General features: G+C 44.8%; 1 pseudogene; it reads right to left on the bottom strand.

Moving 5' to 3' along the window:
• The window catches only part of LOC127643525 (lipopolysaccharide-responsive and beige-like anchor protein), a 116,977-nt pseudogene that overhangs the window by 86,229 nt on the left and 4,591 nt on the right, over window positions 1-26,157 (bottom strand).

Below are 26,157 nucleotides of genomic sequence, written 5' to 3'. Positions count from 1 at the left end.
TCGGACCTGACAGAACACGCGACGCAACCGACTCAACGCGGAGGTTGTAAAACCTCGCGAAGGTGTTGGGTGTTGCCCAATCCGCAGCTCTACAGATGTCTGCTAGGGAGGTGCCCTTGGCCAGTGCCCACGAGGACGCAACACCCCTTGTTGAGTGAGCTCGGACCCGCAAGGGTAGGGGCACTGCCTGGGTGTGATAAGCCAGTGTGATGGCGTCAACAACCCAGTGGGCGAGCCTCTGTTTGGAGATGGCATTCCCTTTCTGCCGTCCCCCAAAGCAGACAAAGAGCTGCTCAGAGCGTCTGGTGCTCTGTGTGCGGTCCAGGTAAATGCGCAGGGCACGCACTGGACATAGCAACGAAAGGGCTGGGTCTGCCTCCTCCGGGGCAGCTTGCAGGTGCACTACCTGATCTCGGAATGGTGTGGTAGGAACCTTGGGCACATAGCCCGGTCGCGGTCTTAGGATCACAGACGTATCTGCCGGACCGAACTCCAGGCAAGTGTCGCTGACAGAGAACGCTTGCAGGTCCCCGACCCTCTTGATAGAGGCGGAGCGATCAGCAGGGCCGTCTTAAGAGAGAGGGCCCTGAGTCCAATTGATTCAAGCGGCTTGAAGGGGGGTCTCTGGAGTCCTGCCAAGACTACCGAGAGATCCCAGGAGGGAACTAGGCCTGGCCGGGAGGGATTCAACCTCCGAGCCTCTCAGGAACCTGAGGATCAGGTCGTGCTTACCCAAAGACTTGCCGTCTACAGGATCGTGGTGGGCGGCAATGGCGGCAACATACACCTTGAGGGTGGACGGGGACAGCCTCCTGTCCAGCCTCTCCTGTAGGAACAGGAGCACTGATTTGATCGCGCATCTCTGCGGGTCTTCAGTTCGGGAAGAACACCAATCTGCGAACAAGCGCCACTTTAGGGTGTAAAGGTGCCTGGTAGGGTGGCTCTGGCTTGGTTGATTGTATTCACAACGGTCGCCAGTAAGCCGGCTAGCTCTTCCGCATCCCGTCCAGGGACCAGACGTGGAGGTTCCAGAGGTCTGGGCGCGGGTGCCAGCGCGTGCCCCGTCCCTGAGAGAGGAGGTCCTTTCTCAGGAGAATTCGCCAGGGAGGAGCTGTCACGAGAAGCCTGAGTTCCGAGAACCAAGTCCGAGTGGGCCAGTAGGGGGCCACTAGCGTGACTTGCTCCTCGTCCTCCCTGACCTTGCACAGCACCGGTGCAAGAAGGCTCACTGGGGGAAATGCGTACTTGCGCAGACCCGAGGGCCAGCTGTGTGCCAGCGCGTCTGTCCCGAGGGAAGCTTCTGTTAGGGCGTACCAGAGCGGGCAGTGGGAGGTTTCCTGGGAGGCGAGCAGGTCTACCTGGGCCTTGCCAAACCGTTCCCAAATCAGCTGGACCGACTGGAGGTGAAGCCTCCACTCTCCGCCGGGCAGGTGTTGTCGTGATAGCGCATCCGCTATGACGTTGAGCTTGCCGGGGATGTGAGTGGAGGCTTCACCCCCAGTTGGTCCAGCTGATTTGGGAACGGTTTGGCAAGGCCCAGGTAGACCTGCTCGCCTCCCAGGAAACCTCCCACTGCCCGCTCTGGGGACTTGAGTCGCTGCTGGCTCCATAGGAGGAGACGGCGGGCGAGTTGTGACATGTGGCGGGAGCGTACGCCGCCTTGGCGATTTATGTACGCCACCACCGTGGTGCTGTCCGATCTCATGAGGACGTATTTGTCCCGAACTAACGGGAGGAACTTCCTGAGAGAAAGAAGGACGGTCAGCAACTCCAGGCAGTTGATGTGCCAACGCAGTGAGGCCCCTTTCCAACGCCCGCTGCTGCGTGCCCGCTGCACACGGCACCCCACCCGGACCGGGAGGCATTGGTTGTGACCAGAACGCATCGGGACACCTGCTGCAGGGGCACTCCTGCCCGTAAAAAGCAGAGGTCTGTCCAGGGTCGGAGTGTTTTGAGGCAGGCGGGGGTGATCCTTACCCGATGCGTGCCGTGGTGCCATGCTTGTTTCGGGACTCGAGTCTGGAGCCAGTGCTGGAGTGGTCTCATATGCATCAACCCCAGCGGCGAGACCGCCGCGGAGGATGCCATATGCCCCAGGAGCCTCTGGAAAAGTTTTAGAGGGACCACTGTGCCTGGCTTGAAGGACGCGAGGCAATCCAGCACTGACTGAGCACGCTCGCTCGTGAGACGTGCTGTCATTGAGACTGAGTCTAACTCCAGCCCGAGAAAAGAGATGCTCTGAACCGGAGTGAGCTTGCTCTTTTCCCAGTTGACCTGAAGCCCCAAGCGGCTGAGGTGCCGGAGCACCTGGTCACCTGTGTGCATAGTAACTCTCGAGAGTGTGCTAGGATGAGCCAGTCGTCAAGGTAGTTGAGAATGCGGATGCCGGCTACTCGTAGCGGGGCAAGGGCCGCCTCTGCGAACTTCGTGAAGGCGCGAGGGTACAGAGACAGGCCGAAGGGGAGGACTTTGTACTGAAACGCCTGGCCGTCGAACGCGAACCGTAAGAAGGGTCGGTTTTCGTGGCAGAATTGAGACGTGGAAGTACGCGTCCTTCAGGTCTACCGCTGCGAACCAATCTAGATGCTGAACGCCAGCCAGAATATTTCTCTGCGTGAGCATTTTAAACGGGAGTTTTAACAAGGCCCGATTGAAAACTCGCAGGTCCAGGATTGGTCGTAAGCCGCCGCCTTTCTTGGGTACAATGAAGTAAGGGCTGTAGAAACCCTTCCTCATTTCGGTTGGAGGGACGGGCTCTACCGCGCCCTTGGCTAAGAGGGTTGCGATTTCTGTGCGCAGGGAACTGGCATGCTTGCCGTGTACTGCGGAAAAGCGGATGCCCCTGAAGGGGGGCGGGAGCCGGGCAAACTGAATTGCGTAACCGAATCGAATGGTCCGGTGCAGCCTGCGTGATGCATTGGGAAGCGCAAGCCACGCTTCCCAGCTCTGCACTAGGGGCACCAAAGGGACGAGTATTTTGGACGTACCCGGCGGGCCTCGCAGCGGGGCGGAACAGGTAATGCAGTGTCGGGCGGCTTTATCGCGGCCTGAGGCTGAGGTGCTGAGAATAGACTCAAAGCACTTACCTGGCTCCGCGCACCCGGCAGGGGGCGGGTTCATGACTGAGGAGGAGGTCTGATGCTGGCGTCCTCTGGACTCGTCTGAACCGGCCGGCCGGGGGACAGTCGTGGGCAGGCGGAAGGCGGGATCGCCGCGTCCGGTGTACCGGGGCTGTTTTAATCTGAAAGCAGATTGCCGTGAGAATGGCATTTGCGGGCCAGGTGACACAGAGGCAAAGGAAATAGCTCTTATTGAGAATGTGGGTACCACAGCCCCCATCAGGGGGTGTGACAAATGAAAAAACAAAGGATTCTCCTCCCGGCCCTCCACCGGGGGACGGAGCGGTCTTACCACCTCCGGAGCTAATGTCTTTGGCTCTGGGTCGGCTGTCTCAGGAACACTTGGGAGCCTTCCGGGTCCTAGAGGGGGTTCGTGAGACAGGAGGCGTGCGCCGCCTGTGGGGTGCTCGACGCTGGGGCTGAGAGCTGGGCCCGGGTTGAGGCGGAGCAGGAGCTGGTTTTTCCGCAGGGGGACGCCCTCGGCGGGCAGACGGGGCAGGGCCCGTAGCAGCAGGTCTGCGGTGGGGCATGATGCTTGAGAGATGGCCTCCGTCTGCTTCTTCACCGCAGAGAACTGTTGGGCGAAGTCCTCGACGGTGTCGCCGAAAAGGCCAGTCTAAGAGACAGGTGCGTCCAGGAGGTGGTTCTTGTCGGCCTCACGCATCTCGACCAGACTGAGCCAAAGATGGCGTTCCTGGACCACTAGGGTGGCCATCGCCTGTCCGAGTGCCTGCGCTGTGGCCTTCGTCGCTCTCAGGGCGAGGTCGGAGCGCAGTTCCTGCAGCACATCAGGATCAGGTCCACCCCCGTGCATGTTTCTGAGTGCTTTGGCCTGGTGGACTTGCAGGAGGGCCATCGCATGTAGGGCGGAGGCAGCGTGTCCAGCCGCACTGTAGGCCTTTGTGTTGAGCGAGGATGTTGTCCTACAGGGCTTGGATGGGAGTACGGGGAGGCCACGCCAGGAGGTTGGGCTACCGGGCATAGATGGTACGCAACTGCCCTATCGACCTGGGGAATCGCCCCGTATCCGTGGCGCTCTCCGCCGTCGAGGGTGGTGAGAGTGGAGCGGGTGGCACCTAGACGGGCGGAGAGCGGGCTCTCCACGTGAGCGCCAGCTCGTCATGCACCTCCGGAAAAGCGGGACCGGGGGATGCGAGGCCAGCGAACGCGCGCTGCCCCAGGAACCAGTCATCCAACCGTAAAGGCTGTGGGGAGGATGGAGGGTTCCAATCCAACCCCACGCTTACGGCGCCCGGAAAGCATGTCAGACATCTGAGCGTCGGCCTCAGCCTGGGCCTGCTGGCCCGAAGGCGGCAGTCCAGGGGAGTCCTCGGCATCAGACATCACACTCTCCGATGCAGCGGCGAGCTCATCTGCTTCGGGCTCGGGAGGATAGACAGCCGGGCCGTGAGGCGAGCCCCTATCGCCACTGGCGTGGACGGGGACCAGCGAGCGTGTCGGGAACGGGAGGTTCGCGGGGGGCTACCCGGTGAAACCGCACCCGCTGCCGCCCCCAGCGCCAACCGCATCGTCCTCAATCCCGTGGGAAGAAGGAGCAATGTGGGGTGCAGCTGGGGTGGCTTGCTTTCTGTTGAAAGCAAGCCGCGACCGCAATGTGGTCATGGTCATGTTCTCGCAGTGAGAACATGAACCATCCACAAACGCCGTCTCGGTGTGATCGCGGCCCAAACACATGAGACAGCGCCTGTGGCCATCTGAAGCGGAGAGCACTCTACCGCATCCAGGAACATCACAGGGGCGGAAGGGCATCTTGAAAAAGACGCATTCTGAAAAGAACGTTCAACGCCACTGTGTTTTGCTCTTTTAGAGAAATTACTCTTTTAATAGGAATTTACTCTTTTAATACACAGTGTGTGCGTGTCTGCGCTGTCGAAGCGCTCAGGGGCAAGGATGCACGCTGTGCAATGTAAAGGAGAAAGCCGCTGTTGTGTGCCGTCAAGATCCAACAGCGTGCAGATCGTCAGAGGAAACAGGAACGTTTTAATGTGGTGTGTAACTCGCAGCAAACTGCAGACAGATCATCGGCTCCGAAGAAATTTTCTGACTAAACTTCCGTATTTGCCCCGCTTAAATACCCGTATGCAGGGGCGGGGTATGCAAATACTGATTGCCAACTCTCATTGGCCCTATTCAATAGGTCAGAGGTGAATATCGGCGCTCAAGAGAGACCCCTAGTGTCGCTTCTCCGACACAACGTGGAGAGAGCGACAGAAGGGGAAATGCAGTTATGAAAATAATTATTTGAGAGGACCATCAAGTTCTTATTTAAAAAGCACCTTTTGTTACAAAACGTTCTAAAAGGTTTACCTAAATTGTAAATCTAGCAATTAGCTCCTATACTAAACATAGGTTCAGTTAGCTACTGGTACGATGCATGCAATTGCCTTGGCTTGATGGTTCCTCGAGTCTATGGTGTTAAAGTTGCAACCAATTTCTTCCACGTTGAATGAAGAAATTAGGATGATCTGTGGTGTTCATTGACTCTATGGTCGAGGTAGTTGCACATGGCTTGAGGTGTTGAGGCCTGCCGGCCTCAGGGTCAGACCGGGACCAGCAGCAGAGGGAAGAGAGTCGGGGGAAAGCAAAAGTAAAGTAAGTAGAGTAAGAGGTGGGACATGTCTTTTAACTTTTGCTGGAGGTCCCTCCTCTCGGGTCTGGCTTGACCAATGAGAAAGGTGCAATTTCCAAGTGGGAAATGTTCCTTTGTTTGGAAGCTGACTCATTTGCATGATTGGTGTTAGTTTAAGCCCCTTTATGCTCTGATTAATATAGTAAGCATACAATCCATGATGTCAGAATGATATATATATATATATATATATATATATATATATATATATATATATATATATATATACACCAATGTGCAGGGTGTCACACAAGGATTCATCTGGTAGGAAACATGATTCTGAATAATGGTAGTCTGGTAGTCCTGTCATAAGTCATGCATAAAACAGTATACAGTACAAAAAACGCTTTACAAAACATAAATGATCCTATACACAATGTCCTGGGATATACATGTTCATTTAGAGTTTGTTTATAAATTAATGAAGAAAAGTCTATGTTCTGGGCTTTATGTCCATTTCCTATGGGGGAAGGGAGTGACTCAATCTTTCTGCATTCTTTGCTCTAGCATGCAGCTAAGCTCCCCCACTTGGAATGTCACTTGGGGTTCACTCTTTGTTGGTACAGTGGCAGCAAAGACAGTTTAAAGGCTTGATAATGATCAGTGGGGGAGTAGACATAACAGAGTCGGCTTGGGCCTACTTGGACCTTTGATTGTTACAGTCGTGAGACAGCTGTTGGATTATTCATTAAATAATGAATAATTGTGTGTCTGATTGGTCCAGATGCTACATAGTAAACAAAAACAATATGTTTTAACTAATAACACATTATTGTATTGTTCTTCTTCATACTGAATACATAACTCAAACATTCACAGTGTAGTTTGGGAAAAGGTATGTGAACTTAGGAGCCAATTTAAAGAAATTTGGTAGATGCATTTTTCGAAAGAGCCATACCACAAACGAATAATTTACTATTTTCAAAAACAACGTTTTTCAATAAAATAAAATGTTTATATTGCCCATAGACTACTCAAAAACAAACAAATATGCAAAAATTAATAGGTAACATGTTGTAATATGGAATTGAGTACACGTGCTCGTGCAGGTCTCCATAAAATTACTTTATTTTACAATTGTTCATGAAAAATTTCACTTAGCTTTTGGGCTGGGCGATATATAAAAAATATTTTAGTAATTATCACATTTAAAAAAATCGCAATATCCAATTATATGCAGAATATTTTCGCTTGATTGATTTTCCTTTAAAATTTTAATTAATATATTGAAACTTAAACAAAATACATTTCTAAATTCAAATTGCACTTTAAACTAAACGAAAAAAGCAATTAAAATAACAAAGTGATTAAAGAATCTTATATATAACCACCGCCCCAAATCCAAACATATGCCATCACGCAAGCATCAGTCAACAACACCAGGTGAAAAATTACTAAAAGACAATTATAACTGTAAAGATAACTATAATAATCATCATAATAAATACGCCTAAAAAATTCCCTTGTGTTCCCAAAAAATGCTACCAAATGTGTGTTCTTATCGAATGTGTTTGTATTACATTTTAGTAATAAAATACAAAATAAAATAGCACTCAATTTTGGTGAACTTGTCTTCAAATTTTTCAAAATATCTGTTCAATATTTTTCGTCTTTGTTTCTTTAATACAAAGATACCTGTATATATTACTGAACCTGCAGAGTTGCATTCACAATGTGTAAGAGTGAACTGCTCCATCACAGCACCTCACGAGATGATCAAAAAACATTTGCAGCATTCTCAGACTACATTATTCTTGCAAACAGTTTTAAGTTGAATAAAACATATAAAATGGAGTGATAACTCTTTAAATGGGCTCACCTCTGAACAAACAGTGAATCAGACTCGAGCATTGACGGCTTTTCTTTTGTGTGTTCTTAAAAATATAATATAGTGTGTTTCTTCAAGGGCGTCTTTTTGACTTACAGAATTTCTTGTCATGTGATCTTACAGGTCGCCCGCCTGTTGGGTAGATGAACAAAATTACTCATGCATGAAATACATTTGGACGAGGAGCTCATGAACTGGATTGAGTCTCGTCCATTTTGCGGTTGTCGGGTGCTAGTTTCACACCCTGGGTGCACATAAATAATAAATAATGAACATTCATAAAATTGTTTGTAGAAAATGCTCTTAATAGCTAAGATCAATAGTTATTGGGAAACGAGGCCCAGAACTCTATGAATGTGTGTGTCTTGGAGAAGCGATTTCATTGCACTCAGAGCTCACTGTGCACACATATCAATTCAGACGTGCATCAGCAGCTATTCTTTCATCTGTTCTTAAAAATATAATCATGTTTCATCAAACATGTATATTTGTGTCTAATTTCTTGTAATATATAACTCCGAGAAGTCTTACTGGTCGCCTTCCACAGTGGCTGGTACATCAGCAAAATACTCAGCATAAAAAATCTTTATTTGGCTGTGTTCATTTCAAACCTTGTTCACTAGGAGTAGCTATGACAAATTTTGAAGAAAGGAAATCTAAATTGTCATTGACTTCAAGCTTTGCAATCGCTCCAACACTTTCTGTTGGAAAATTACCTCTAGAAAGTTTTAAACAATCATGTGTTGGTGAATGTTGCGACACCTGATGAGCCACTTGTGTAGGTTCCCTACTCAAGGCTAATGATGTCAACAATAGCTAATTAGAGTTAAGAGTTGGTAAACTTTAAATCCAGTTAATGAAACGAGATTGAAGGTGTGGGTTGGAGCTAATGAGACTTACAAAAAACACTCAAACATTTTGAGTTTGCTATTGACAAGAAACAGCTGATGTGGACCATGCCTCACAAATAAGATATCTAAGAAGACTTACAATCATGAATTTTTGCTTTGCGAAAAGCTGGAAAGGGTTAAAAAGTTATCTAGAAGAGCTTAGATATTCATCTTCCACAGTTAGACAAATTTTCTATAAATGGAGATTTAGTACAGTGGCTACTATCCCTGGAAGTGGCCGTCCAACAAAGATGACTCAAAGCAAAAGACGCAATGAGTTAAAAAGAACACTATAATGACAGTTAAAGACTTGGAATTAATCATTGGAACTGGTTAACATCTCTGTTCATGAGTCTACTATACAGAAAACAATAAACAGTCATGATGTCCATGGCAGGACACCACAAAGGGGACTGCTGCTTTCCAACAAAAACATTGCTGCACGCGTGAAGTTTTCCAAAGACCACCTTGACACTCCACGACACAACAGGGAAAATGCTTTGTGGACTGATGAAACTAAGGTTTAATTGTTTGGGAAGAACACGGAGCACTATGTATGGCATAAAAGTGCACCGCACACCAACATGAAAACATAATCATAATGGTGAAGTACAGTGGAAGGAGCACCATGGTTGGTGGCTGCTTTGCTCCTTTGGGGCCAGGACCACTTGCCATTATCGTGGGTAAAATGAATTCCTAAATGTATAAACATTATTGCAAAACAATCCTCATCTGGATGATACAAGACCTGGGTTTATTTTGTGATAATGACAGGCTGAGCTTACTTTATGCCACGTACATTAACATTTAATTAACTGCACTTCTGTAACTGTACCCTGACAGCCTTGATTTAATTTGTGTCCAATTAAATACTCTATGGTACAGTATAACGGGGCTTTGAAATTATATGGCTCACAGTCCGGCTCTCATCCAGACAATGATGCAAAAAAAAAAAAAAACTTCTCACAATGTCCTCGTCCCTGCGAGACAAAAGGATAATAGATTAAAGACCACACTGCCAGGTTCACTAACACCAACATCCTGCTCATCTGCAAAAAGCAGATAGAATTGAATGGTAAATCTTCTTAATACCAGCACTGGATGCAATGTGCACTGTCTAGGGACGCACACGAGCATCCGAAATGACAGCAATTGTTGGAAAGGCAGAGCTTAGAGCGCCTGTCCTTCAATGGCATTATACAGCGGAGCAAGGCAGACAAAATACATGCCCGTGATATGTGCTAGATAACTTGTTGTGGGTGCTAAAGTGTGCGTCCATGAGTGACTAACCACACACACACACACACACACACACCTGTTCGAATACTCTCCTATACCCTCATATCAACCTGACTACCTAAATATGCAACCTGTCATGTGCCTGTGACTTGTGGCTTCTACTATGTAAATAAACCCCTTTTTGAATGGAACCTGACAGTTTGAATCCTATCCTGTGTTCTGACCGACACGCCAGGAGGCGAATGGAGAATTAGGAACCTCCTTAGTATACCGCCTTTGTTCCTTCCCCAAACTATCAAACAGCAATGATTGATCATAAAAAACAATAATTGTTTGACTTTCATCCACAACATTGATTGAAATCTATCCACAAACATGTAAAAAAAAAAAGCTAGTTTTAATTTTGGGACTGTTTATGAAGTCACTTTTGGTGGAACACGGTGACTTTCAGTCAAGGGATGCAACAGTGCTCAACACTCTTAAGAGATTAGAGGACATATATAATGGGTGTATTCTACCGTTTAACAGCCAGGAAGAGCGCAACTGAATGGAACAGAGCACTGGAGTTGAACTATTTTTAACCTGATGCAGTACACTGTCTTAAAAATGCAACACTTGTGGTTTAAGGTGCTAATAAAAGAAAAGAAAAGTGAAACAGTCAAACCAGGGCCTGTTTAAAGCACATCTGTTGCTGTCAGTGGGTCAGTTAGTGAGCTAGCTGTGTTTCCCTCTGTCTGAACTGGGCTATGCTTCTGTGTGGCAGGTCGCAGAGGAACAAGATGAAATATAGCTGCGAGCAGCAACTAGCTCAAGTGATTTAAGTCCTTTAAGGACATGCGTAAAAAGGTATTATGTTTATTTAGCAAGCATGTAACCACCTAGATTATAGATGGAATAGACCATTTACGGCCAATACAGGCAATTTACCAAGAAAATAAATAGTTTGTAAAGCTCATAGCACCATCTATAGTCCGATCTCTATAAAAGTCTGCACGCTTGTTTAGAATCATATGTCTCATGTGCTCACCTAATTTCGAGAAGTTCTGATTTTTTGTTTAGGAATTATGGGCTTATTTGTGCACTTGATCATGGCCATTTTCTAAATGACAATGTTATAGCTACCCAAAGGGTAAAGTGAAATTAATTTTGATAATTATTGACCTAGAGATTCCAGAGAATTGTACTGCATTGGTTTTATTGAGGTTCAGCGAAAAACGTAGGACATACTGTATGTTTTTAACATAATAGTGAATATTTAATGAACGACTTGATTGACAGCAGTTGTTCTTGTAGGCAAAGTTGTTTAGTATGAGGAGATCTAACAAATGACATGAATTATAGCTTTGGCACAATTCAGAGGCTGCATCCTTCAAAGGTCGTATTCGAAGGCAGATTGCATTTCTGCTGCGTGACAAAGGCTGTCCCAATTCGAAGGCTCCTTCAAAGGCGGCCTCCAAATGCCTCCTTCGTTTCCCGTGAAATGAAGGATACAACAGATGGATCCTTCGTGGCCTTGCCTACCGCAGAATTCATTGCGCACCAGTGAGGACAGGATTATTTTGAGAGAAATTACCGGAAAACACTTTTAAACGTATGTACCGGGTTTCAACTTACTCAAATATTTAATGGTACAAATGAGAAAAAAATAAACATTTAAATTGGTTCAAATGTTGACTAATATATTACTAAGATGTGATTATATATAGTTTATACTCTTTATATTATACAGAAATGGACCATGGTGAAAATATTTTGTGAACCTTGTTTGTGAACCTTGTTTTGTTTTCAGACAGTTTAATATAACTTTCAAAAGAATCCAGTACAAACGTTACAGTCACACAGCAGCTGTCACAGTTGCGACAAGAACAGTCCTCCATAGGCTAGATTGTCCCAATTAACAATGCTCAGTCTGACATTCATGGACATTGAAGGTGTGGCCTTTGAAGTCCAAGTCCTTCGAAGGGTGCAGCCTTTGAATTTAGACACAGCCATTGAGTGTATGTGTGAAACACCAGGTGAATACAGAGGTGTAAATCTCATTAGCGCCACTCAGTGTCTGATTTCTTTCAAATTTCTCACAGGCCTCTAGGGCCAGCCCACACAGTTTTTTTGCCAATCGGCCTCCATTAACCTTGTCAAACAGGTGCTCAACATCATTGGCCGATGGCAGAAAAGTTTTTTGAGACACACCAATGTCCTCATAGACAGTCATGGCACCTTGGACAAAGACACCGCATGCTGATTTTCAACTGCTTTCACAATTCATTCATATGAGAGCTATAAATTAAAAGTTTTAAAAGCATCACTGATTTAAATTTCAGCATCAAATTCTTCCTCTTCCCTGATCAAGTTGGTAAGTTTGATTCATTTCTGTGAATCAGTTCAAAGCTCTTATTTAACAATTAATTTGTGTCATCACTCAAAAACATTCACTAAATTATAGTAAATAGTGAAATATATGTAGGTGAATATTTATGTTTATTACTTAATTTTAGGCATCTACATAACATTTTAAATACATACAATTGAAAAACATAACTATATTTTTATAGTCTTTCAGTTTTTACATAGGTCTGAAAATATCAAAATATAAATCATATATAAATATAAATAATATATAAATATAAATATATATGGGCCATTTTTGACCTGTGTCCAGGTAAAAAATATGTTAAAAATACTTCATAGTTTTTTGTACTGGAACCAAATGTTGTGACTGTCAAGACCATCAAAACAATAAAAATAAAAAGACCATTAAATGTTTTATATAATTGTTTAAGAGAAATAACAATTTAAAAGAAATATTTCGCTTCACTATTTTAATGGGTCAATTTTGACCCTGTAACAAAGGTTCGGGTTGGGCAGATAAAGGAGGAAGCGAGAACTGGTTTCCACAGTTTACGTGAGTCCGTTTTATTCACAAATAACCAGCAATCACTGTACAGCTTCACTCAAAACACAAGGCGGCTTTTCAGCATCACCCAAATATTAAGTCCGCTTTTCAGCTTCACACAACACAAGGCTCTTTTCCTCTCTCAGGGGACAGACACGAAGACTGTGGTCTGTCTGTGTCTCTCTCTCCCCTCTCTGTGAACTGGCAATCTTTTTTATCTCCCCCGACTCTCAATGTGAACACAGAGATGTAAATTATTCACAATTCATCTCAGGTGTCTAAGGATGTCCTTACCGCTCTCTCACTCCCCAGACGAGCACTCGACCATACCCTCACCTCCACAGACCCGTAATCGTCTTTTTCACAGGCAGCAAAATAATGCTATAGACTTAGGCTTTGCAGCTTATTCCTATTACCAAGCACTAAAATATAACTAAAAACAGTAAAAAAAGGCAGAACGCCCTCAACTCCACATACCTCCACCACCCGACTCAGGCCAGGGGAACCATCTGGACTGCCCACTACAACACTTTTTCTGGAGAGGAAGTCTTTGGACCAACTCAAACTTAAATGGCTGGAGTGCCAGATACCAACGGGTGATCCGGCATTGGCATCCTTCATGCGGTGGAGCCATCGGAGTGGGGCGTGGTCTGAACAGATGGTGAATGCTCATCCCAACAAATAGTAGCGGATAGTGAGGACCACCCACTGGATGGCCAAACACTCTATGTTGCTGTACTTTGTCTCTATCATAGAGAGCTTTTGACTTATGTACAGCACCAGGTGCTCTTCCCCCTCCACCTCTTGGGACAATACAGCACCCAGCCCCCTGTCCGATGCGTCTATCTGTGAAACAAAAGGGAGAGCGAAATCAGGGGAATGCAGAAGCGGCATGCGACAAAGTGCAGCTTTTACCTACGTGAAAGCTTGTTGGCATGACTCCGTCCACTGGACAGGTTCTGGGGCTCCCTTTTTAGTGAGATCAGTCAGCGGGCTGGTGACGTCGGAAAATTAGGCACAAACCTTCGATAGTAGAATGCCAGCCCCTGAAACTGTCTCACCTCCTTTATGTTCTTGAGTCTCGGGCAGGTCATGAATGCTGCGGTTTAATCAATTTGAGGTCGCAGCTGACCGTGAACCAAGTGGAACCCCAGATACCGTACCTACACCAGTCCAACTTACTTGCACACTTCTTTGGGTTAGCTGTGAGCCCCACTCGTCACAGTGACCTCAGAACTGCCCTCAGATGATGCATATGCTGCTGCCAATCATTACTGCAAATAATTATATCCAAATAAGAAGCAGCATATCTTTGAGGACTAGGTCCATAAGACGCTGAAACGTAGCCAGGGCCCCAAACAAACAGAATTAAAGTGTCACAAATTGGTGTAATCCAAACGGTGTGGAGAAGGCCATTTTCTCACGGGACATCGTAAGGCGATCATTTGACAAAGGCATAAGACGATCTGCCAATATCCCTTTGTCAAATGTGTTGTGTTGAATAAAAGCGAGCCTAGCCCAACCAATCGAGCAGTTTGTAAATACGAGGCATTGGATAAGCATCACATTTTGACACCTTTCAGATTGTCTGATTGAATTGTGAGAGTCTCCGCAACACTACATACTGAGATGTTGCGAAGAGGCACTGCTTCCGAGTATAACGTTGCATAATAATAATAATAATAATAAATAATAATAATAGTCCACTAGAATTAACACAAAGCTATGCCCACGTGCTGAACATTCTAATGGCCCGATGAGGTCCATGCCAAGGCTGTCAAAGGGAACCTCGATCAATGGAAGAAGGCGCAATGGCACTTTTAGAGTGACTGGACGTTTCACCAGCAGACATTCGCGACATGTCGCACACCACCGGCTAACATCCCCGCGAATGCCCGTCCAATAGAAACGGGCTCTTCGCCAGTGTCACATGGGGCTTCACTGCTGCCAGGGTCATGGCGTGCGCCAAAATCGTTAGGTTATTGATGGAATATTCAGATGAGCCAACTGTCAAAATTCTAATCTGAGCCACCAACAGAAGGCATTAACATGCTTTAGGCTGATCTTCTATCAAATCTCTATTTCTATCTGTCTCTTAAAATGCTGAGGACCACTCTATTGAATCTTTCTTGATATCAAATTTAATTAAACTTTATTTAAATGACTGTATTTACAGTATTGCCGTATCAATACAATATTTATATCTGTTTCTTTCTATTTATCCTTTTCCTCCCTCTCTCTGTCATATCTGTCTATCATTCTGACTGTCTGTCTGTCTGTCATTTAGTGCACCCTAGCAACCAAAACACATTGACTGCCATTCAAAATGGCTTAGATGATGTCACCTGATCAGAATGTCCTACAGACATGAGTTGGCTTTGTTTGAATTGGGTGAGCAATCAGTCTTCAAATATCATAATGGAAACTACTTAGCCACGCCCTAGCAACCATTTAGAGCACCCTAGCTACCAAACCCCCTTGACTTCCATTCAAAAAGGCTGAGTGTGATATCTTTAGATGAAAATGTCCCACAGACAAGAGAGTTGGCTTTTTTTAATTGGGCGAGCATTCAGTCTTCAAGTATCATGGAAACTACTTCGTCACACCCTAGTATCCTAGAATTCCATTTAAAATCACCAAGATGGTATCTCAGGATCAGAATGTCATAGAGACTTCCGGTTTGACTTTTTTCACTCAGGATAGCAAGGAGCCATGTTAAGTATCACCCTGATAACTGCCTAGCAACCAGATGGGGTTACCCTAGCAAACTAACTAAGTGACAAATCACATATCTCTGCACCAGAACATCATAGAGACTTCAGGTTTCTTTCATTTGAGTATCACCTTGCTAACTGCCTAGCAACCAAATGATCAATCAATCAATCAATCAATCAATCAATCTATCTATCTATCTATCTATCTAGCTTTTCAATCTGATAGACTGAATGGTCTTATAATCTTTAAACTTTTAAAACCACTACTTAAACTTATAACTACTTCAAACTAAAAACCTTCAAACTTCAAGCTTTTACAACTACTTCAAACTTTCAGGCTAGGCTTTCTCAAGCCATCTTTAGATATGTAGATACTCAAAATATGTTTATATTTTTTTTAAATAATATACTATGATATCGTTATCGTGATAAAATTACTCATACATGATGTAACTTTTTAGTCATATCGCCCACCCCTTATGTAATTTAATTTCTCACCTTGGCTAATTTCCTTGACACTTTATTTTTATGACTATTTTCCTCCGATTTTTCATAGCATAATAGCTCCTCTAGAAGGTGCAAGACCGTTTAAATGTGATTCTGAAGTGAGAAGCTTCTTACTACGTGCACGTGAGAGGGGAATTACGCAGGCTGCTTTTGTCAGTGTACAGTACAAAAACCGCTGTTGTCGCGTAATTAGGACTCTGCTTCAGGAAAGTTTAAACCTCTGTGTCATTGAAGCGCTGTAATCATTGGGATGGTGTCACGCTGTGCATTTGTGGCATCAACAAAAGGGGTTGCTGACACTTCGTGTTAATATTTTTACCCGATATTGTGTCCGGCCATCTTTTAATTTGTCGACCATTAGGAAATTGTTATGGTCAAAATTAGCGGCCAACAGAAACCCTGATTCAATATATGTATTTTTTTACACTGTAATTGTACACTTTGGAACCAGAATAAAACATTTTTTATGAGGGTGTTCTTTTGTGCCATTGTACACTAATCAAGAATTTATGTTTCCCCGTCTGTCGCTCACTTCGACATTGTGTCGAAGAAGCGACACTAGGGGTCTCTCTTGAGTGCCGAATATACCTCTGATCTATGAAAAAAGGCCAATGAGAAGTTGGCAGACAGAATTTGCATGTATAAAGGCGGGGAAATGCATCTGTTTCATTCAGAAATTTTCTTCGGAGCCAATGGTCGTGTATGCAGTGAGCTGCAAGTCACACACATGTTCCTCTACCTCTGAGCGATACTGCTGTTGGATCTACGGCACACTTCAGCGGCTTTCTCCTTCTCTGCATGGCAGTGCAGTTTGCCCCTGGGTGCTTCGACAGAGCAAAACCTAAAAGAGTGTTTTGTTAAAAGAGTATTTTTCTCTAAAAGAGTATTTTCCTCCAAAAGAGCAATATACAGCGACATTGAACATTCTTTTCAGGATGAGTCTTTGTAAAGATGCCTTTCCGCCCCTGTGTAGTTCCTCGATGCGGTAGAGTGCTCTTAGTGTGTCTGGGCTGCGATCACACCGAGGCAGCATTTGTGGATGGTTCATGTTCTCACTGCGAGAACATGACCATGGCAACGCCGCTGTCGCAGCTTTCCTTCAACCGAAGGAACGCCACTCCAGCCGCCCCCCGCGTCGCTCCTTCCCACGGGATTGAGGACGACACGGCCGGTGATGGAGTTGATCTGGGGATGGCAGCGGGCTCGGTTTCGCCGGGTACGTCCCTGTGAACCACCCACCCCCCGGCACACTCGTTGACTCCTGTCCGGGCTCGAGGCAACAGCGGCTCGCCTCACAGCCAGCCTGCGCATCCTCTGGAGCCCCCCGAGCTGGATGAGCTCACCGCTGCATCGGAGATCGGTCCGGCATCTGACACGGGTGACTCGCCTTGGCTGCTACCTTCAGGCCAGCACGCCCAGGCTGAGACCGACGCCCAGATGTCTGACATGCTTGCCCGGGCCGCCGCCAGCATGGGTATGGACTGGAACCCTCCATCCTCCCCACAACTGTCGCGGCTGGATGATTGGTTCCTAGGGTCTGCGCGCCACTCACAGCCACGCCCCCCGCTCTGGTCCCTTTGTTCCCGGAGGTGCACGATGAGCTGAAGACTGCATGGAGAGCACCCCTCTCCACTCATCACAAAGCCCCTTGCTCAACCGCTCTCACTACCCTCAACGGCGGAGCGGCCCACGGGTACACGGCGACTCCCCAGGTGGATGCGATTCACCTATGCCCCGAGAACGCCGCCACCTGTGCTCCCCTCCAAGGCCTGTAGGACGACGTCGTCATTGGCCACCAAAGTCTACAGCGCCACCGGCCAGGCCTCTTCCGCACTGAATGCCATGGCCCTCCTGCAAGTCCACCAGGCCAAGGCACTCAAAGATCTGCACGAGGGTAGTCCTGATCCCAACGTGCTTCAGGAACTGCGCTCAGCGACCGACCTCGCCCTCAGGGCCACTAAGGCCATAATACAGTCACTCGGGCAGGCAATGGCCACACTTGTGGTTCAGGAACGTCGTCTATGGCTGAACTTGGTCGAGATGCACGAGATGGACAAGACATGCTTTCTCGACGCCCCGTCTCCCAGTTCGGCCTCTTCGGCGACACACCCCCCGTCTCACGGACCCCCTCGAGGACCCAGAAGGCTCCCAGGCGCTCCTGAGACGTTCGACCTAGAGAACAAGACGTTTGCGCCGGAGCTGGTAAGCAGACAACTCCGTCCCACGGTGGAGGGCTGGGAGGAGAATCCTTATTTGAATTTATTCGGGGCTGCGGTACCCACATTCTCAATAAAAGAGCTATTTCCTTTGTCTCTGGGTCACCTGGCCACAAATGCCATTCTCACGGCACTCTGCCGCCACACCTCAACAGTCTCGGCATGCTGGACTTGGACCCCCCCCGCCTGCAGCCCCACAACTGTTCCACGGCCGGCCGGTTCTGACGAGTCTCCAACAAACCTCCTCCTCAGTCACTAACCAGCCCCCTGCCAGGTGTGCGGAGCAAGGTAAGTGCCTCGAGTCTTTTCTCAGCACCAGAGCCTCGGGACACACCTTTGCCTCCCGACGCTGTACTACCTGCTCCACCCCACTGCGAAGCCCTGCCGGGTACGTCAAAAATAATCGTCCCGTTAGTGCCCCTAGCACGGAGCTTGGATGCGTGGCTTTCACTTCCCAACCCGTTACGCTGGCTGGCCAGGACCATCCAACTATCCCCCCCACCCCCCTTTGGGGGCGTACACTTTACCGCAGTACACGGCGAACATGCCAAATCCCTGCGCACGTAAATCACAACCCTCTTACTCAAAGACTCGATAGAACCTATCCCTCCAACCGTGATGAAGAAGGGTTTCTACAGCCCTTACTTCATCGTACCCAAGAAAGGCGGCGGCTTACGACCGATCTTGGACTTAAGAGTTTTAAACCGGGCTTTGCACAAACTCCCGTTCAAAATGCTCACGCAAAAACACATCTTAACATGCATTGGCATCTAGGTTGCTTCACAGTGGTAGACCTGAAGGACGCAATATTGCCACGACATTGACCCTTTCTACGGTTCACGTTCGACGGCCAGATTTATCAGTACAAGAGATTGTAATCTGTATTACACTGTAATCTCAGGGAGAGTCAGTTCCGTCCCGTTTTTTCTCAGGTCCGAGCCAGTAGAACTCAGTAATACGCTGATGGACTGACCAGCTGGATCGCTTGCACCTTGCGCCCTTTCCCTCGGTTGAGGTAAAACCATGTGCTTTTTCTCCCAGGCGATCCCAATCCCTGGATGACTCCTCCCTAGCCCTCTGGGTCCACAATTCAGCGGAGGAATTCGCCGACCCAATCCACTGTGGGTACTCAGATCTACCCTGTACTGGAATAGGTGCTCCAGAGGTCAGGGCTCTTACGTGGACTTTCCCCTGTGTGTATTTTCCATGGTACGGTCCCCTTACGAGCAGACCCGCGTCTCCCTTGGGCAGTTTCCACTGACCCCCGGTCGCCGTGTCTGTAGCAACCCCCTTCCCCGGTGCGTGTAAGGGCCCCAGCCGTTGACTCTATGCAAGAAACATAGAGAGAAAAGAGGCCCGGCTAGGCTCGGCCCATTCCCAGGTTGGCAGGCGTCGCCTTGTTCCCCTGTCTAGGGTAACTATAAGGATCCCGACGACTTTATGGGGCATTGGGGGAAGGGTACGTGTAGTCTGATACAGCTGGAAATTTTGGCAAGTCAAGTACCTGCCCGCTCCTGTGTCAGCAGTATACGTATATGGACCCCTAGTGTCGCTTCTTTGACACAACGTCGAAGTGAGCAACAGATGGGGAATGTCTAGTTTATGGATGTAACCTCTGTTCCCTGATGGAGGGAACGAGATGTTGTGTCCTACCGGCCATGTTGCTGAGCCGAGCCACTGTTGTGGCCGGACAATTTCTGACTCCTCAGAAAAATCCTGAATGAAACAGATGCATTTCCCCGCCATTATACCCGTATGTCCGGGGGCGGAACATGCAAATTCTGTCTGCCAACTTCTCATTGGCCTTTTTTCATATATCATATATCAGAGGCCATCAGTGAATGGAGGTTAAATCCATAACCTAGACGTTTTTGAATGGTTTTCAATATTGGTAAAAATGACCTGAAGGACAAAAGAAGGGAGGGTTAAATTTCCCAGCCCTAGTGTTTGTGTGAGTATGATAGTGTGGAAGAAAGAGACAAACATCTCTGAGCAGGGGGTCAGATATGGAACCACTCCTTCGGAGGTCAGGTAGTAGAAGACATTAAGAGCTCTGATGGCCTCAGGTCTCTGCTGCTTGTATCCGAATATCAGATCAATCCACTGGTGCAGCTGACACGTCACAAACTCGCTCTGTGTAACAGTAAACATGCAATATGTCACTCAGACCAAGAGAATACACTCCAAAAATGATTTATGATCACCTTGAAGTCATTACACAGAATAAAACAATCAAGTTTGAGTTGGCAAATGAGCTCAGCAGCAAATAAGGTACATGAAACAGACTAATAGATTTGTTATTTTTTCATTATTTCATATGTCCATAAACTCATGAAAAGCTCTGCATAGAATGCAACCAAGTAGTATGTGTAACGGGATCTGTCAAAATGTGCTTTCAACAGTCACATATGACATAATATACACAGAATACAACCATATGCTTCCAGAGCAGAACCACTGGAGCAAAGCAGATCATCTTACACAAGCACGACAAGATATCTTTGCTCTTTTGTTTAGTCTCATCTCTATGTGCCATGGGGAGTCTGAGAGTATTGTTGTTCAGAGTTATGATTGTTCTTTGACTGTCATAACACTGAAACACAAGCTGTTTCTCTCATCAGTAGCCACCAAATGAGGTCCTGCTCATAAAAAACAGCAATTGTGTTCATTTGCTCAAAGCTGTGCGAGCACAAAGGCCTCTAAACGAGCCCAAATGAGTATGAGAAGAGCCTTGATTGTCATTGCTGCCTTGTGTCACATTAATTTCGAGACAAGCATTAGGCTCTGCACTTAAACAGCAATTTATATAATTTAAATGCTTACTGGAAGGGTCTCGGCATCACTCATTTAAATGTGAATTCGTTGACAGCTAATTTTGCTTAATTTGCACTCCAAGCTTTCTTAATTAGAACATTAAATCAGAAGGGCAATGAGAGAAGCTGTGAAACATGACATATGTGCTACAAAAACAAGCTTGGCTGCCAACTGAAACAGTTTTTGTACATTGACAACTTTACAAGTGATATCACAGATAAAGATTAGCAAAAGTTCAAAGATAAAACTCTAAGCATTTCGATCAATTATAAATTAATTTAAAAAAAATTTAAGTAACTTTCAAATTATATTCAAATGATATATATAGTAGAGCTCATGTATGAGATCAACAGAATATGTGCTGTGAAGATTCACACAAAGCTGAGAAAAATATATTTTTTTCATTATCATGATAGGATGCTATTGACTACTAATCACTTTGTATCTTCATCAATATACTCTATCCTTTTATGAAAAAAGAATAATAATTATCAGCTTTATGACATAATTGTACAAAGGAAGCTATAGGGAGAAGAATAAGTGATGAGCCTGATTTGAACTAGGTCCAGTTTTGGGGAGAAATTAATAAAAGCAGCAACTTCACAAACTTTATATTTTTCAGTGTGACAGTAGCTCGGCGGTTTGCAAATTTTTTTTCCAGTAACATGCTACTTTGTCCAACGAACAGCATTGTAGCGTGACAAAATGCTACATTGCTATTTTTGACACACTATATTGCCTGCGCAGCTTTAAAGCTATGCAAATTGAGATAATAATAAAACACACTCTCCTAATATCTTCACTTTCCACCCACTTTGAAGCATTATGAAGTCCTATTGATTTTAGGGAAATTTAATTAACTGTTTCAAAAGTCCCTGCACAGATATGTTTAAAATTGTAATCTTATTTTTATAGTGATATACAAAATAATAATATAATAATATCATTACATGCTAAATATTCAAAGCAGCTTCCCCAGCACTGCTCGGGTCACATCCACATAAGTGCCAAGGAGCAAAATTTCAGGGCACACACTCTACTCACCAGGTGACAAACAATGGATCTTAAATTTATCTTCTTCATGTTTTTTTTGTAGGGCAAAGCAATACAAAAACGTTATTGCGACATGGAGATTTATTACAATTGATCTATTATCTATTTATCTAATACTATTCTATTACAAAGAGGACCTGTTCCTCTTAAACTCTGAGCCTTTGGGGGGGATTTATTTTTAGATTATTATGTGGATGGATTGACCACTCATTGTTCCATGACTTGTCTGTTTTCAAACTTAATACAGGGGCTGATTGGCATTTAATGTGGGCCGCCATCTTTTGTCAATCATCAAGGGAAAACAAAGAGGGGGTGATGTTAGTGGACACCAACTCACCAGAAGACTGCCTTTATGTTAATCAAGGAGCTTTAGCATGAAGAATGAGATGGGGACCCTGCTTAGGGATGCTTGACCTCATCAGAGATGCAGAAAGCATTTGGTAAGGTCTCCTGAGGCAGGGGTGTCACTCTGAACTCATGCTCTTTTATCAAAAGAGGAGGGGGAGAAGTATACATATAACAGAGGATTATTTGTAAAAATTACTACACCACAACCCAGAGGGAATGCATTTATGATAAGAAAGAAATCTAAATGTTTTAAGTGCTTTTATTTTTTTTAGATAACATGTCAGGTTAAGTTGTTGTGTATCATAGAACACTGTCTGCATCTGATTGTTTTACATCTGTCTATATCTATAAAGATTTCCTTTTGCAATTTTATCTACCTATTTGAAACCCACTTTTAGAACATATGACCATTTAAGAATCAGAAGAGCATTATTGATGAACCAATTAGTAGAGCCAGTATGTCCAGTAAAATCCACTGGGAATCATCAGCATTATGGAAATGTGTGTGTGTGTGTGTGTGTGTGTGTGTGTGTGTGTGTGAGCGTGTATTTATCACTTTGTGGGGACCAAATGTCCCCATAAGGATAGTAAAACCCGAAATTTTTGACCTTGTGGGGACATTTTGTCGGTCCCCATGAGGAAAACAGCTTATAAATCATACTAAATTATGTTTTTTGAAAATGTAAAAATGCAGAAAGTTTTCTGTGAGGGTTAGGTTTAGGGGTAGGGTTAGGTTTAGGGGATAGAATATAAAGTTTGTTCAGTATAAAAACCATTATGTCTATGGAAAGTCCCCATAAAACATGGAAACACAACTGTGTGTGTGTGTGTGTGTGTGTGTGTGTGTGTGTGTGTGTGTGTGTTTGTGTGTGCTGAAGTGCTAGCAAATGTGGGGTGAGGATTCACAAAAGAAAAAATTTCAGTCACTGTTTTTTAACTTATGCTATGCAACAAAGAATAGAAGAAGAAAAAACATGATTTGAGCTGGGCATACAATAAAAATCTCTCAAAAATAGTTGGAATACTGGATGCGATTTTCTCTGCACTTGTCCATTATTAGACACATATTTAAATTTAGATGAAAACAAATGCCAGCAGTTCTGGTTTATGAGCACTTTGACCTGGAAAATGCATAATATACCTCACATTTAGCAAAACAACTGACAAAATGTTGGTATGGTAAGAATAGTTCTGTGAAATAGTGAAGGTCTGGGTCTGCTCTATTCTCGCTTTCTAGAGAAACCAAATTACAGCCAAGACTTTTAGGCTGGGGTAGTATACTGAAAATCATGTGAATGTCATTTCCAAAACCTATAACTTTGAATTTCAGCTTTATGTGTGAACTGATGAGCTCACTGAGACACAAATCAGCTTTGAAGACTTTGGTTCTATAACAATTGTCACTAGATTTCCAGACACATAGAAAACCTAGAGTACATTCAGTACTGGAAGACACTAATAATGCTTTCAAACATGTCTTTTAATGAGATGGGATCTCTCTGAGCTTTTTATAGCTTTTATTGACCATTTCCCTGTCTTTAACAGCCCTTTAAATGCATTTTAAGGACTTTGAGGTAACATGTCGTTGACCAGGTTAAAATGTCAAGAAACAAATCAATCTGACTGTTTTGCATGTGAATACATTCTGTCAAGGGCTAAGGAGTGAGATGGTGAACACATGGGCAGGTGGCAATATTTGACTGGCAGCTGGACTATGCTGTATTGATTAACAGAGATTATGGTGTCCGTCATCATGCACATTGACTGTGAGAACAGTCTTGCTCAGAGAGATGGCAGACACACACACAGACAGACATGGATGAACAGCCTGCATCTGTGGAAGATGTATGTACAGAGCAATTAAAAACATTTAATAAAACATAATTTTAAGGTTTACACCATTTGAAGCCATTGAAGGATTGAGGCCATTATAAAATCACAACCGATGTACGCGTGTCAGTTTAATTCTATATTAATATGCCACGATCTTAGGTTACTTGGCAACCATAAACAACCTACAGTTATAATTAGCAATGACATCTACACTGGAAGTAGGGCCTGATGGGACCTGAAAAACGGCTGGGTTTGGGTCAGTTTTTAAAATAAACAGGCCTACCAAACTTGTTTTGCGCACACATTCTCTCACTCAGACATGCACGAATGGCCAGTACACACCGAACATCTGCCCTGTTTTTAAAAAATGCACCAGTCCTGTGCGAGAGATGCTGAAAAAAACAGTGAGACATTGTTCCAAAGATGTTCCTCCAGCAACATCTTTGAGCATTGCACCACATCTTGCTGTTTATTCAGTGTCTTGCGCAGGACCGCTGCATTTTTTTTAAAGTTTCAAAAACACATCTCGAAACACCTGTGGCCTGTTTAATTCATCACACTGCGTCTTGCTTGTTTTTAGCACAGATCTCACAAAGAGTCTATGTTGTGAAGAAGTTCAGGCTGCATTGTTACACATGATTCCAGACTTTTCTGCACCCAGCAAAGTTTTGGCACTTGATAAATGTTAAGCAAATGTTTTTTTTTTTTTTTCCCCCTTTTGCTCTGCTGTGCCCTGTTTAAACTGTTACTATACTGTTACTAATGCCTACAATGCTACAGCCTATTGCAACAATACTTGCTTGTAAATTATAATATAAAGAGATTGAGCAATAGGTTGGGCTTAAATTCTGACGGTACCATTCGGGAAGGGTAACACAGCCTTGGGTATGAGGCGGGTTTCATTTTAGGGCCTGTGAAGACATCTGTTACACAATTTGCAGAGTAAACTGGTGTTATCGTTTTTCAAATCGCACCATAGATGCATCACGGGTTGTTGCACAATGGATACATGGTAAACAAGGCAAGCCCTGCTCCTTGTTAACTACTTATAACTCAACTCTATTTGTTGATTTCTATTTGGTCAATGTGTAGCCAAAAAAGATTTACTTTTTAAGTAATTATATGGCATTATGAGCATTGCCATAGAAGCAAATAATTTCTCAGTCTCAGTCTATAATTGCATCATCTTGTAATTACAGTATTTCTGACAGGACATGAATGCAGTATTAATTCAATTCCTTTTTAACAAGCTGAGGTAGTGGTATACCAATAATAAAGAATTTAAATTTAACATTAGTTACCAAGCTGAATCAAGTTTTAAACTAGTTACTGAGACCCTAGTGCCCAAGACCAATGTCTTTACCGAGTAAACTGGTGTTATCGTTTTTCATATCGCACCATGGATGCATCACAGGTTGTCGCACAATGGATACATGGTCAACAAGGTATATATTGCAAGCCCTGCTCCTTGTTAACTCTATTTGTTGATTTCTATTTGGTCATACATAATCAATATGTAGCCAAAAAAGATTTACTATTTAAGTAATAGTGCTTGTTCTTGTCATGTTGTTATTACCATAATTTCAATATTCCGACTGGTAAAAACATTCATGTCTTTATAGAACTCGTAACAACGAGCTTTAAAGTTGTCAAGTTAACAAATGAAAACAGCATTCATGGCTAGTATTAAAGGGTTCATGATAGTTTATGGTGCTGTTGTGCTTGAGATGAACAGTTTAATATATTCAGATTAAATGTGTTGGATGTGCATTGTGTAAACCCTAGTACCCAAGACCAATGTCTTTACCGAGAGGTCAACTGTAGTTAGGGAATATTAAGATAATTCGAAGCTGTGGCCACACAGTTAACACGTCTACTCCTCAACATTTCTATGCTCTCTCCATACTGCATCTACCAATACAAATGTGAAAAACCACAACGATAAAGTTGAAGTTAAAATAAAGTCTGAACCATGGTCTGGTAGTTGGTGCGTGTGCTCCAGCACATTTAGCTGTGTGGCATGGCAAGTTCAAATATTGTTTGCAATGCCCCA

This window comes from Xyrauchen texanus, chromosome 5 (genome assembly GCF_025860055.1).
Source record: "Xyrauchen texanus isolate HMW12.3.18 chromosome 5, RBS_HiC_50CHRs, whole genome shotgun sequence".
In the NCBI taxonomy this organism is placed as follows: domain Eukaryota; kingdom Metazoa; phylum Chordata; class Actinopteri; order Cypriniformes; family Catostomidae; genus Xyrauchen; species Xyrauchen texanus.
The sequence above is the reverse complement of the archived record's forward strand: the minus strand, read 5'-3'. Positions and strand labels throughout refer to the sequence as shown.